This window comes from Thamnophis elegans, chromosome 5, assembly GCF_009769535.1.
Source record: "Thamnophis elegans isolate rThaEle1 chromosome 5, rThaEle1.pri, whole genome shotgun sequence".
Classification (NCBI taxonomy): Eukaryota; Metazoa; Chordata; class Lepidosauria; order Squamata; family Colubridae; genus Thamnophis; species Thamnophis elegans.
In genome coordinates, this window is record NC_045545.1 from 53,109,642 (window position 1) to 53,124,436 (window position 14,795).

Sequence of the window (14,795 nt, forward strand, 5' to 3'; positions counted from 1 at the left end):
TTTTATTTTATTTTTTAATGTTTCTGATATTAATATTCATGAGCTGCCCTGAGCTGCCCTATAAGATGGCGCATGTGCGGGACCCAGATGGCTGCCTGGCTTCTCATTCCCTAGAAGCCGGCGACAAAAAGAAGATCTAGGAGAGCCTCTGGAGTCTCTTACAGCTTTAAACAGAGCCCCTGAAAGGGCCCGGATCCAGGGAGTGTGCAAGGATCGGCTTTTGAAATATAGCTGCCTCGGTCCTCCCCCCAGCAGCGGATCTGTGGCAGCCTGGAGCTGTAGATCTGAGGCGCGGAAGAGAAGATGGCGGCGCCGTGCTGCTGAATGTAGCGATTTGCTAATCTTTGGCGTTCCCTCCTCTTTTGATTGCTTTGATAGATTCGACGGAGCGGTGAGCTTGGGGACTGATTCCAACAGAGCGGTGAGCTTGGGGGCTTGACATTATCATCGTCCAGAGAGGGGGAGAAAGGCGGAGGCTGTTGGAGAACTTCGGGATCGGTGGATCAGGCGGCTGGCTGTTTGCCATCGCCGTAGCCGTCCCTGGACGCCCCCCCTCTACTCTATTTGCTCGCCTTGCTGCTGCCCCTCCTCTCTGCCCTTGTGGGCTTTGCGGAATAAAGCACCATTCACCAGATCTGGTCGGTCATCTGCCTTGTTGTGATGCTCAGAGTGGAGAGGAAGATGGCGCGCCGTTAGCAGTATTAACATCGTTCTGCATTCCTGAGTCCGGGGAGAAGAGAGGCCTGGACGCCCCTCCCTTTCCATCTGTCGGCCTCCTTCCATCGCAGCCTTCTTCTGGCGTTGCTCCGCTGCCCCCCTAGCTGTTGGGGAGCCTTTACCATCCCCTGCCCATCACTGACTCTCCTCCGCCTTGGCCTGTAACCATCTGCTCTGCCCGCTGTCCCCCCGTCCGTCTGCTACCTGTTATTGCCCCTAGATAGTTAGTTAGAGATAGATAGAGATAGATATAGGTAGATATAGGTATAGGTAGATATAGGTTATAGGTAGATATAGATAGTTCGGATAGTTGTAGATATAGGTTATAGGGGCAGTGTTCCATCTATTGGTGCACTCGGACTGTGGGGGGGGTGATAGAGGTTAGGGTTGGGGTTGGGGGTCAGGGTTGGGGGTAGAGCTAGGGTTGGGATTAGGGTTGGGCTAAGATTAGGATTGGTGTAGGGCTAAGATTGGGTGAGGGTTAGGAGTGGGTTAGTGTTAGGTTAGGCTTAAGGGTTAGGGCTAGGAGCAGGGTTGGGGTTAGGTTGGGGCTAGGAGCAATAGATGATGGCAGCCGTAGGGGCGAGGACTTGGCATTGTGAAAATCTCCCCTCCACCTTCTTGAGCAACTCAAGCCAGTTCCAGACTGTGGCCCTCCAGGCTTTGGACCTTGTATAACCTCAGGAGAGGGAGAAGAGCCACTTCCCTGCACGTGGTCTGTTAATCTTCTTTCGAACCTTAGAGGGTGTAAGACTGGAGAGTTTCTGTTGTTAACATCAGATGCCTATTCCTTGCCCTCCTCTACGTACAATTGTCTTGCATATTATTGACTCTTTTGGACCTGTGGCCGTGGATGTTGTTCCGGGGCATTGAGGAAGGGAGAAGAGCGGAGCAGCTCTCCATTCATCTCCATACCATCGTTTATATTGCACTAGCGCAGTGCTCCGTGAATTTTAATGTATGGTGAGTGCTTGTGGTTATGATTGTGGTTGAATGAATGTACCCACTTTTCTCTTTATATTGTTGTATTTGTGTTTTTTAAATCGTTCGTGGGGATTGTCTGATTGTTTGATTGTGTATGTTTGAGAAGGCGGGACTATAACCGGGTACCTCCTACACTGAGTGCTTAGCAGAAGTGTTAGGGGGGCCTAGGTTTAATTACCATCCTTAGAATGTATGATTCGAAGGGCCTGCTGGGGAACACGGCAGCTATGGGGGAGGGTGGAGGACCCAGGGACACGGCAGTGGGCCGGAGCATTACGGTCCTAACTGGGAGGGGCAGATATGGCAGGGACTTTAGGGCGAGCCATTACCGGGGAAGGAGGGTTCGCTATGTCACAGAGATCCCCCCTTCCGGCCCTATTAGTCCCACTCCAAGGCCAGATGGCGTGAGTAGTCAGGGCCCTGGTCTCAGGCTGCTGTTGCTAAATGCCAGGTCTGTGGTTCACAAGGCTCCCCTCGTCCGGGACTTAATTTTAGACGGGGGCAGACCTGGCATGTATTACTGAAACCTGGCTGGGCCTGGAAGGAGGAGTCCCCCTCACTGAGATGTGCCCAGAGGGTTTTCAGGTGCTTCATCAGCTGTGACCCCAGAGAAAGGGGGGGGAGTGGCTATCGTTATCCGAGGGTCTCTGGTTCCTCGTAGGACCCCTGCTCCGGAGCTTGTTGGGTGTGAGTCCTTATTGGTGAAGTTGGACCTTGGGGGTCAAGGGGGCTTGTTGTTAATGTACCTGCCTCCCAACAGCATTGCAACAGCCCTCCCCTCGCTCCTCGAGTCAGTAGCCGAGCTGGCGGTTGAGTTCCCCAGGCTTATGGTGCTGGGGGATTTCAACCTGCCTTCGCTCGGCGAACACTCTGATGGAGTGCAGGAGTTCATGGCTTCCATGACAGCCATGAGCTTGACCCAAGTAATTCAGGGTTCGACTCACTCGTATTTCTCTCGGAGCAGTGGAGTTGTGATCTTGGTCTGAAGGGTATCGAGATCTTGCCCCTGTCATGGTCGGACCACTGCCTACTGAGGCTTGACTTTTGGAGGCCAATCCCCCACTGTAGGGAGGAGGAACCGATTAGGTGGTTCCACCCCAGGCGCCTTATGGACCCTTTGGGCTTTCAGACGGCGCTTGGTGTTCTACCTGATACTCTCGTCCACAGTCCGGCTGAGACCTTGGTCGCTGCTTGGAACTCAGTGGCGGCAGAGGCTCTCAACCGGATTGCGCTTTTACGGCCTATCTGAGGCAGCGGATCCAGGAGGGCTCCTTGGTTTACTGAGGAACTCCGGGAGATGAAGCGCCAAAAGAGATGCCTGGAGTGCCGCTGGAGGTCCAGTAAGTCTGAGTCAGACCGAGCACTGTTAAAAGCTTGCATCAGAGCCTACCTTCTGGCAATTCGGACTTCAAAAAACACATACATTGCCACTCTGATTGCATCCGCTGAGTCACACCCAGCCGCCTTGTTCAGGAAAACCCACTCCCTCCTGAAAGGGAGGGATGCGGGCAATCCTTTACAGGGCAGAGCTGAGGAGTTTGTCCAATTCCTCGCGGATAAAGTTGCTCGGCTTCAGACAAACCTGGACTCCAATTGCGCAGAGCCAGCCGAGGTACCAGGGGAAGGTCTTGAATGACATCTTTGGATTGACTTTCAGGCTGTTGCTCCTGAGGAAGTGGACAAGGCCATCAGAGCAGTGAGTGCCTCCACGCGTGTACTGGACCCGTGCCCCTCCTGGCTGGTCGCGAACAGCAGGGAGGTGACACGGAGCTGGATCCAGGCGATAGTTACCGCCTCTGTCTGGGAGGGGTTCTTTCCGCCCCCCTAAAGGCGGTGGTGGTGAGACCCCTCTTGAAAAGGCCGTCTTTGGATCCAGCCATTTTAAATAACTATCGTCAAGTCTCCAACCTCCCCTTCATTGGGAAGGTTGTTGAGAAAGTGGTGGCCTCTCAGCTCCGGCGGTCCTTGGATGAAACCGATTATCTAGACTCCTTTCAGTCTGGATTCAGGCCTGGCTACAGCACGGAAACTGCTTTGGTCGCACTGGAAGCCAGAGACGGGGGCCATGCCTCCGTCCTAGTGCTCCTTGCCCTCTCAGCGGCTTTCGATACCATCGACCATGGTATCCTTCTGCGACGGTTATGAGAGGTGGGGGTGGAAGGCACTGTTCTTCGGTGGTTCTCCTCCTACCTCTCGGACAGGTCACAGTCGGTGTTGGTTGGAGGGCAGAGGTCGACCCCTAGGCCCCTTAAATATAGGGTGCCACAGGGTTTGCTCCTGTCCCCCCTCCTGTTTAACATCTACATGAAGCCGCTGGGTGAGATCATTCGGTGGCACGGGATAAATATCACCAGTATGAGGACGATACTCAGTTGTATCTGTCCGCCCCGTGCCAACTCAGTGAAGCGGTTGACGTGATGTGTCAGTGCCTGGAGGTTGTCAGGGTCTGGATGGGAGTAAACAAACTTGCTCTCAATCCTGACAAGACCGAGTGGCTTGTGTTTTTCCCTCCCAATAATTGGCCATGTTCTCCAACTCTCAGGCTGGGGGGTGAAATTATACACCCCTCAGACAGGGTCCGCAATTTGGGAGTCCTCCTGGATCCACAGCTGACTTTAGACCACCATTTGTCGGCTGTGACCAGGGGGGCATTTGCCCAGGTTCGCCTGGTGCACCAATTCCGTCCCTACCTGAACCGGGAGGCTCTCACAACAGTCACTCACGCCCTTGTGACCTCAAGACTGGACTACTGCAACGCGCTCCACATGGAGCAGCCCTTGAAGAGCATTCAGAGACTTCAGCTGGTCCAGAATGCAGCCGCGAGAGCGATTGTGGGTGCGCCTCGGTACACCCACGTTACATCTATCCTCCGCGAGCTGCACTGGTTGCTTATTGGTCTCTGGATACGCTTCAAGGTGCTAGTCGTCACTTATAAATGCCCTACATGGTATTGGATCTGGGTACTTGAGAGACCGCCTCCTGCCGATTACCTCCCAAAGACCCATTAGATCCCACAGATTAGGCCTCCTCCGAATTCCATCTGCCAGCCAATGCCGGCTGTCAACAACCCGGAGGAGGGCCTTCTCTGTGGCTGCTCCGGCCCTCTGGAACGATCTCCCTGTGGAGATTCGGACCTTCACCACCCTTCAGGCTTTCCGTAAAGCCGTTAAGACCTGGCTGTTCCAGCAGGCCTGGGGCTGTTGAGTTCCATCCCCTACTCGAATTGGTGTGCTTGTTGAGACCTTTTAAATTGTTTTGTATTGTTGTCTGTTTCTGTTGCCTTCCCTTTTGTATTGTCCCCCCCCCTCCCTTGGTTTTATTAGCCACCCTGAGTCCCTCGGGAATAGGGCGGCATACAAGTTGAATAAAACGTAAACCTAAACCTAAGATGGGTAGCACATAAATAAAATCAAATTAATATCAAAAAGTTCAGAATCCTTTTAAAATAAACATATAAAAACTGAAGTTGAAATATTCTGCTGCATGTGAGCTGTTGTAACTTGTAACTTGTATTTCTTCAACATGTGAATATTTAGAAGCAGGAAGTGTACAGTTACCCCCATCAGCTAATGAAGCAAAACATGCAGTCTGATTGATGCATAATTATTCTGGACTATATTATTTCAGAAGGCTGTGTTTGAATATTTTCTGGGAATACAGGACAAACTACTTATCTTAAAAAACATGGATCCCTCCAAGGCAAGATCACAAGATGGGCTACTCCCAGATACAAACGTTTCTATTGAAAGCAAGAAGCAAGGTTATGGCCAGTTCAGCCATCAAATAGAAATGGAGAATGATCCACTAAAGTAATTGTTCATAATCAGTCTTGAAAGTAAGTCAGCATGTCAACCATAACAATGAAACATCAAACTATAATTAGAGCAGGATAGAGTCCTTGATTGGCCTTAGCTGGAACTCAGTTATCATATTCAGGTTGAGACTTTTTGGTTTCAACCTGAGAACACTAGAGCATTTTATCTCTCTTTCAACACTTGCCTTTTGGCTTTGCTTTCTGTGTGACTTTCATCCTCCTGGGTATATGCTTTCTTAATTCCATAACAAAAAAATAGTTCACGCAATCATGGAGATAGAAAGGCACTAGAATAAAATGATTTTAGCAACCAGTTCCCATCTTCCAGGTATAGAAATTCAGTTGTCTCTGGGCTACATGTAAAATCAGGTAATAAGACCATCTTTCTTCTTGACTGTTTTTTGTCCTTGTCCTCCATTTACACAGAAAATCAGCATTTCAAGAGGACGGCTAGCCTAACATTAGTTTTGTATTTGTGGGGATCTCATTGTTGTTACTTGGAGTATGTCATGGCTATAATATATATTAATATTGTACATGATCCTCTTTTGGATCTGAAGGCAGCTTATGTAGCACCTCCTTGAATTTTCCTCTACAATAACAACCCCGTGAGACAGGCTCAAATCACCTAGTGAGTTACCATGATATTTGAACCTGGTTCTACATAGTATCATGCATCAGCCAGTTCTGAAAGCCCAACACCAAGAACCCACCATCATAGTGAAGGGACAAAAGCTGCAAGAAGGGGACCAATGTACATACCTTGACAGCACCCTCTCCTGTGCAGTGACAAATGACCTTGAGGTCAACTGCAGAATCACCAAGACAAGCTCTGCATTTAGTAGACTACTGACTAACATGTGGGACCGCCATGGAATAAACCTTGCTACAAAGCTCAAAGTCTACCGAGCAGTAGTGCTAACTACCCTGATGTATGCCAGTGAGACTTTGACTGTATACAGGAGACACGCTAGGCAATTGAACCATTTCCACATGACCTGCCTCTGTAGAATTCTGAAGATCTGGTGGCAGGACAAGGTCCCAGAAACGGAAGTCCTCTCCAGAGCAGGCCTGCCATCAATTCACACTCTGCTGATGAAAGCCCAGACATGTTGCAAGGATGCCAGACCTTTATGTGTCTATGGTGAGCTCTCTCAAGGAAAGCGATCGCACGGAGGGGGGGGGGGACAGGGACAAAGGGTCCAATCCTTCAAGTCCCTGGATAATGACACCACCTCCTGGGAAACCCTGGACAAGATCAATCAACACTGATCCACCAAGGCTGCCAGACTTTTGAGGACAGAAGAACAACCATAGCACTAGAGAAGTGAACACTCCACAAACACAGAGCTGCAAATGCTGCAACAATGGTGCCCACACATGTCTGCCTGACATGTGGCAGAACATTTCATGTCCATATAGGCTTTACCAGCCACCTGTGGACACATTGTGGACAGTCTACAACCTGTTAGATGTCAAGTTCTCTTTGAACATGATGAACAAACAACAACATAGTATCAACCTTACAAATAGGAATTCTTTGTAAACTATGCTATCCCCTGCAACTGGTGTGTAGAATGCCATAATTTCCCATTTGCTAGCATCCCCCCCCCCTCAGTTGAACGAAGCCATACTCTTTTAATAACAATAGGTTTATATACCCTGTAATGATTTCAGTTGATCATATCATTTTGTAGAGGCAGGAATTAATTGTATCATTCTAGTTAAAATTTTCTCCATGGGTAAGGAACGTTTGTTTTTTAAAAAAACTTTTTCACAAATAAACATTAAAATTGCCTTAGCCAAAGACCCCAAGAAATATCTGCTTTTATAATAAGATCAAGGAGGTGATCTGTAAAACCATTCAAGGCTCTTCCAAGATGAAAGACCAGAGAATAAACAAGCTACTTAGGTCTGAGTATTGGCTCCTAATGCCATTAAAATCAATGGACAGATTACAATAGGAGCTGGACAAAGCTCTCTCTTGGCAACGGTGTTCAGAAAGGACACCTTCTCATTAACTCTCATGTAGTACACACATTTGCTGCTGGTTGCCTGCAATCTGTTGCCGTCTCTGTTCAGAGAAGCGTAGGCTCAGATTCCAGGTTTTAAGAGTTTTTTATTATGATTATCTTCAGTCCAAAAGGCTCAGTCTATGGTGCTGCAAGCTGGAGTCTGCGAAGGAGAAAAAGCATTTGCGATGTGACTGGAAATTCAATGGCTAAACCACGTGATTCCTGCTGGAGCTGTAACAGCCTGCTGTTTCTGTTGGTAATGAGCTACTGTCAGCTTGGGTAGCCAGGCTTCAGGCTGGGCCTGCTTCTGCTGGCAACTGCTGAGATGCAGGCCTCCAATTCTTATGTAGAAGGACAAGAGGGAAATGGATTTTGGCTTACTAAAGTGGATTTTGACTCATTATTCCCCAGCACACAGCTTGCAGACCACAGCAGCCATCTTGTTTCTCTTCTTTCCTTGAATCTGTTGTTCCCAACCCCAGTTACTGTTTTGTTTTTCATTCTCCCCACGCTCTCTGGTCTTTGACCTTTGATTCACCATGGCTACCCAGACATTATCTGATTTTGGTGCTTCACATCTGGTAGAAATGGCTGGATAGGCACATTTGCCCCTACTGTATAGTTTCAGAATGAATGATCAGTAAAGAAGCCATGTTGCTTGTATCACTTTCTGCAGCTCATCGCTCGATGTTTGCCGAGAATGTGATTGGTGGTAGTGCCCAAACTTTGGAATGTTCCCACTTTAAGGGACAAATTTGTTGTCTTTTAGGTGCCTGTTATAAAGGCTCCATCTCTTCATCCTGGCTCTTCTATTCAGCCCACTTTGAATACCATGCCTGATTCTGGGACCAGGGGAAAAACTGTATTAGATACAGGAAAGGATAGGGAGAATATTCAGGGCTCTGGAAGCTAAGTTTTACAAGCAAAAACTGAGGGAAAAGAGTATTTGACTTGCAAAACAGATGACCGAGAGAAGATAAGGTACTTGAAAAGTGTTGCCATAAGGGGAAATCACACAGAAGGCCAAAACTGTGTTTTTTCAGCCTGCAGTACTTGAAGTGGAATAATTGTCTTAGATTATAAGAAGAAAAATAGCATTTGAATGTTAGGAAATCTCTGCTAATCTTAATAGCAGTTAGTAGAAGTATTTATAAACTCAGTAGTAAGCCTCCTTCACTGGGTGTGTGCAAATATAAGCTGAGCAGTCATTTATCAGGGATAATTTAATTTAGATTCCTGCCTGAATGTGGGTTGGTCCCAGTGCTCCTTTCTAGCTCATGATTTTCTTTGTTTTCTACATATTATCTGCACGTATAAAAGATTATATTCTCTTATTGAAACCACCCAGATACATACATGTGCCAGTGCAATGAATTCATGAAATTGCTTTAATGACAAAAAAATATTGCCTGAAAGCAAGCAAAGGATTCATCTCTCCTTCATGAAATATTCCTAAAAAAGGGGTAATAAATCAATTTAATCTTAATATGTGCCATTGTATCTATGTTGAATTATAAATGCAGCCATTTATAATTATAATTTTAATTTCTGTATCAGAAATATCATTTTTTTGCATGCAGGATTATGTTTGAAGAAAAATGTTCTAATTTGTGCTAATTTATTGTGAACAATTTATCCTATGTATTTTTGTATGGATTTAAAAGCAAAAAGCAATACTGCAAAAACGAATGGCTAAGCTATCTACAGTTTATTAATTTGCACAGTGTCAATTTTGTTAGTTCACTTGAAATTAAGGACCAAATTAAATTATTTGACATCCTTATTTAGGTATGCCTAGGTTCCAACAGGCTGATATCCAGGTAATAAGATTAGTTTGTTTAGGGGTGTGTGTGTCTTTTTTTTTGTGCTGAAGCATACATATTTGTATTGCCAGCCAGATACATTTGCTTTGTTGAATGGGGACAATGAGCAAAGGGCACCCCAATAATCTGAAAACAGATGGCGATTCTTAAAGCTCATGTTCTAATCACCTTTGTTCAAAAGTGAAGGCTAGTAATGACGTGGAATGAGCGTGGAGTGGAAAAAGTTTTTGCCTTTCCACATAGAAGTAACTTTTTTATCTGGGCCAATTACAAGAATACTTTAGACTCTGCCAGTGAAATAGCCCAGAACAAAAGATGCCTTACAAAGCTTTCTTGTATTAATGTGTTTTGATACCATTTTAAAATTAAATGCAGCTGTGGCAGACTCCATCTCCACCTCCACCTCTGAATGCCCAAAAGCAATAAAGTAACTAATCCTCCAGAGCAGTACCACTCCTTTGTGTGCAATGAAGCCTGCAAAATATCTTGGGCTGATGCTCCCTTAGTTCATTTTTTAAGATATTTTTTTCTGTGGCTTTTAAAATCCATAACCATTAAATTGGCTACTAAATCATAGACGCAAGTAAAGATAAAACCAATGCAAAATCAGTGGTACCCACATCGTAGATCTTCACTGAAAACATTAACTGGCAACCTAAAATTTACTAATCTTGGAACTTTGTTAACTCATCTGAGAAGGATATTACTCAAACGGAATATAATTACTATGAGTTCTTTTCTCCAGCTACCATTCCCATTTTCTGTTAATGGATCCTCCCAGTAAAGAGGATCACAAGAAATTTTATATAAAATGAGATTACTTATCCATTAGCTCAATTCTTGTAGCAGCTCACCGGATTTTAGACAGTATGAAATCCTATGTATGGGAGCCAAAGACTGAATGCACCACCTTTTGCATACAAAGCATGTTCTGTACCACTGAGCTATGGTCATGTTGAAGTTTTATGATTTATGGTACCTATGAAGATATAGCCCTCTTAATATGCAAATTAATGATGAGATGAATTGTTGTTATCTCCATTTTACAGCCAAGAAAATAAGATTAAGTTAGACATGCCTAATTTCATTTTCTGTGTTCATAACCAAGGGGCAGTTCATTCTTTTCCATATCTCCAACAGCAAAGAATAAAAAGAAATGAAAATATCTTCACACCATTCTGTAATAATAACCAGATTGGATAATAATTCCTTGCTGTACTAATACTCTGGTAATGTTTGACAATGTCATTTTGTTTAATGCTTCTCCATCCCTGCTCCAGTGCCATTTAGAGAAGATAGGACAATAATGTACAGAATACAAGCATTTTTGAATCAGCTTTTGGTTTACTAAACATTGCTAGAGACAAGCATGGGAGATAACAATGACTGTCATATTTCCAACGCAATGTTAACCTAGTAGACTAGGCTGTGAGCTTCCAGACCCCCAAATTTTCCTATTGACATATGGGCAGCTGCATACTGTACCAATGGCAGCTACCTGGCAGTAACCCAAATGTGAGATGATGAGGGCATGAGTGACCATTCCCAACACGTTGTACCAGAAAAGATTGCAACTGGCACACTAGCTGAAGTCGGGCAAATGCTCTCCTGGCTCATCTTCCACTATGGCTTCTAGCAGGGCTGTAAATCCAGGAAATTCCTAAATTTCAGAGCAGCAATTTCTGGTAGATTAAATCACATTAGAGGTAAAGTTTATTCTATCTCCACTCAGTCAGTTTCTGTATCAAAAACCACTCCATCCTGTTTGAGTTAAAATCAATCTGATTTTCTCCATCAAAACTGTCAAAGCTCAAAACACTTGGTGGTCAAAGCTTCTGCTGTAGCTCCCATGAGGCCTACGGTAGACATGTACAACTATTCATAGTTCTTCCCTACATAAATCCCCCCCAGAGATTCATGCAGATGCTAAATAAAATAGTAAAAGGGTCAAGCCCTGTGGCATCCCACATTAGACTGCTCGAGGATTTGGTCTTTCCAAATCCTGAAGTCATAGACTGAAAATATGCAGTCAGGAAGGAATGAAATGGAACCACTCCAAATATTAGTCTTTACAGGTAAAACAGAAAGGTACCATTGTCAGTGGTATTCAAGGCTACTGAATAGGAATTTAGTCCCCCAATCAAAGGTCATGAGAGCAACTAACACCATTCCTATCCTGAGTTTGAACTCTAACTGAAAAGGCTCCAGATAGTGCATTTCTTTCACAGTTCTTTGTATCTCACTACAATTCTCAAGAATTGGTATTGGTGACTGGACAATTACTCTCTAGTTCTTAATGGCCAGCATGTTAATGGAACAGCACAGTACCACTCCTTTTAAGGACAATGGCAACTCTCCCTTCTACAATGAAGGTAGACACACTTGTCAACATCAATAATTTTTATTTTTCTGAAAAGGTGGCCCTATTTTCACATCAAGTAATTTTTAGTATTTTTTTAGTATTTTATTAGGATTTATAGGCCGCCCTTTTCCCTGAGGGGACTCAGGGCGGCTTACAATCATTAGGGAGGGGGTGCAATTCAAAATAAACAATATGTGAGCAAAATAAAATATAAAAACACAACTTGCATTCAACATTCAACACTCGGGTGGGGCAAATTAGAGGCTTATCCCCAGGCCTGTTGGGATAGCCAGGTCTTGAGGGCTGCGCGGAAGGCCTGGACGGTGGTGAGGGTGCGTATCTCGACAGGGAGATCGTTCCACAGGGTCGGAGCTGCAACAGAAAAGGCTCTCCTCCATGTAGTCGCCAGTCAACATTGACTGGCGGATGGGATTCGGAGGAGGCCCAGTCTGTGCGATCTTATCGGTCGGAGGGAGGTAATCGGCAGAAGGCGGTCTCTCAAGTACTCAGATCCACTACCATGAAGGGCTTTAAAGATGGTCAACAGCACCCTGAAGCGCACCCGGAGATCAACAGGTAGCCAGTGCAGCTCGCGGAGGATGGGTGTTATGTGGGCGAACCGAGGTGCGCCCACTATCACTCGCACGGCCGCATTCTGAACTAACTGCAGTCGCCGGATGCACTTCAGGGGCAGCCCCATGTAGAGCACATTGCAGTATTCCAGCCTAGAGATCACAAGGGCTCGAGTGACTGTTGTGAGAGCCTCCCGATTCAGGTAGGGTCGTAACTGGCGGACCAGGTGAACCTGGGAAAATGCCCCCTGGTCACAGCCAACAGATGATGGTCGAGAGTCAGCTGTGGATCCAGGACTCCTAAGTTATGAACCCTATCTGAGGGGTATAAAATTTGACCCCCCCAGCCTGAGATGGAGCATTAGCCAAATTGTTGGGAGGGAAACACAACAGCCACTCGGTCTTGTCCGGGTTGAGTACCAGTTTGTTAGCGCTCATCCAATTCTTAACGGCCTCAAGACCCTGGTTCATCACGTCCACCACTTCATTGAGTTGGCACGGGGCGGACAGATACAATTGCGTATCGTCCGCATATTGATGGTATTTTATCCCGTGCCTCCGAATGATCTCGCCCAGCGGTTTCATGTATATGTTAAATAGTAGGGGGGATAAGACCGAACCCTGAGGCACCCCATATTTAGGGGCCTCAGGGACGATCTCTGCCCCCCGACCAACACCGACTGCGACCTGTCCGAGAGGTAGGAGGAGAACCACTGCAAGACAGTGCCTCCACCCCCACCTCCCGCAGTCGTCGCAGAAGGATACCATGGTCGATGGTATCGAAAGCCGCCGAGAGGTCAAGGAGAACCAGGATGGAACGCATGGCCTCCATCTCTGGCCCTCCAGAGATCATCGGTCAATGCGACCAAAGCGGTTTCTGTGCTGTAACCGGGTCTGAAGCCGGACTGGAAGGGGTCAAGGTAGCTAGCTTCCTCCAAGGCCCGTTGAAGCTGGAAGGCCACCACCTTCTCACAACCTTCCCACAAAGGGAAGGTTGGAGACAGGACGGTAGTTATTTAAAATGGCTGGATCCAAGGATGGTTTCTTCAGGAGGGGTCTCACCACCGCCGTTTTAAGTGCGGCGGGGAAGTGCCCCTCCCGAAGGGAGGCGGTTACGACCGCCTGAATCCAGCCACGTGTCACCTCACTGCTGTTGGCAACCAGCCAGGAGGGACACGGGTCCAGAATACAGGTGGAGGCACTCACAGCTCGAATGGCCTTGTCCACATCCCCAGAGGCAACATCCTGAAACTCAACCCAGAGATGGTTTGCCAAGTGATCCTCTTGTGTCCCGGCTGGATCTGCAGCGGTGGAGTCCAAGTCCGACCGAAACCGAGCAACTTTGGTCCGCTAAGAATTGGGCATATCCTCAGCTCTACCCTGCAAGGTTCCCCCGTATCCCTCCTATTTAGGAGGGAACGGGTTATCCTAAACAGGGCGGCTGGGCGGGACTCAGCGGACGCAACCAAGGTGGCAATATGAGATCTTTTTGCTGCCCTAAGTGCCCTGATGTACTCCTTGGTGCAAGTTGTTAGGAGGTGCTCGGTTCGACTCGGACCTATCGGACCTCCACAAGTGCTCTAGGTGTCTCCTCCGGCGCTTCTTCTCCCGGAGCTCCTCGGTGAACCAAGGAGGTCTCCGGGATCCGCTGACCCGGAGGGGGCCGTAGTGGCGCAATCCGGTCAAGAGACTCCGATGCCGCCGAGTACCAGGCAGCAGCCAGAGTCTCCGCCGAACTGTGGGCGAGGGTATCAGGAATACCCCAAGCTCCGTCTGGAACCTCAAAGGGTCCATCAGTCGCCTGGGGGCGGAACCACCTGGTCGGTTCCTCCTCCCTACGGTGGGGGTTGGCCTCCGGAAGTCAAGCCTCAGTAGGCAGTGGTCTGACTGGTCTAAGTAAACACATTTATTATTATTTCAAGATACTTCACTTTTTAGGGTTTGCATTTCCATCCTACAAGGTAATGTACACAGAACACACTGTGTTTTTTTCTGAAACAGGTACACTATCATTATGCTTTTAAAAATGTTTTTATATTGAAAATGAGATTTCAAAATCCAAATCAGCAGGCATGTTTGAGTCACCTGTATCTTTGGAAATCTGAACAAAGTGCTGTTATATAAAAATTAGCTGCAATGTATTATTTTTAATTTAACACAATATTTTTAAATGATTTAAATTCAAGATATAAATAAATACTGTAAATATATTTTAGCTTGCTTTTTGTGGAATATGATTGCAAACTCCTGATCCATTGCTAAATCACATCAGTCTGAGTTGCAGATAAGTTTTCCTGTCATAACAAGAAATTGTCCTTGGCTCGATTTCTCTAAGTCTGGCTGCTAAGCTGAATGAACAAGCTGTTGTGAAAGGCACAGAACCAATACTAGTAAAGGAGAAAGAGACAGAAAAACAACCACATTTCAAAATCAAAATCATCCTGTAGCCAAAGCTATCAGGGGAAGGGGCTAAAATAAGCAACATGTGGAAGCCATGTCACGATCCTT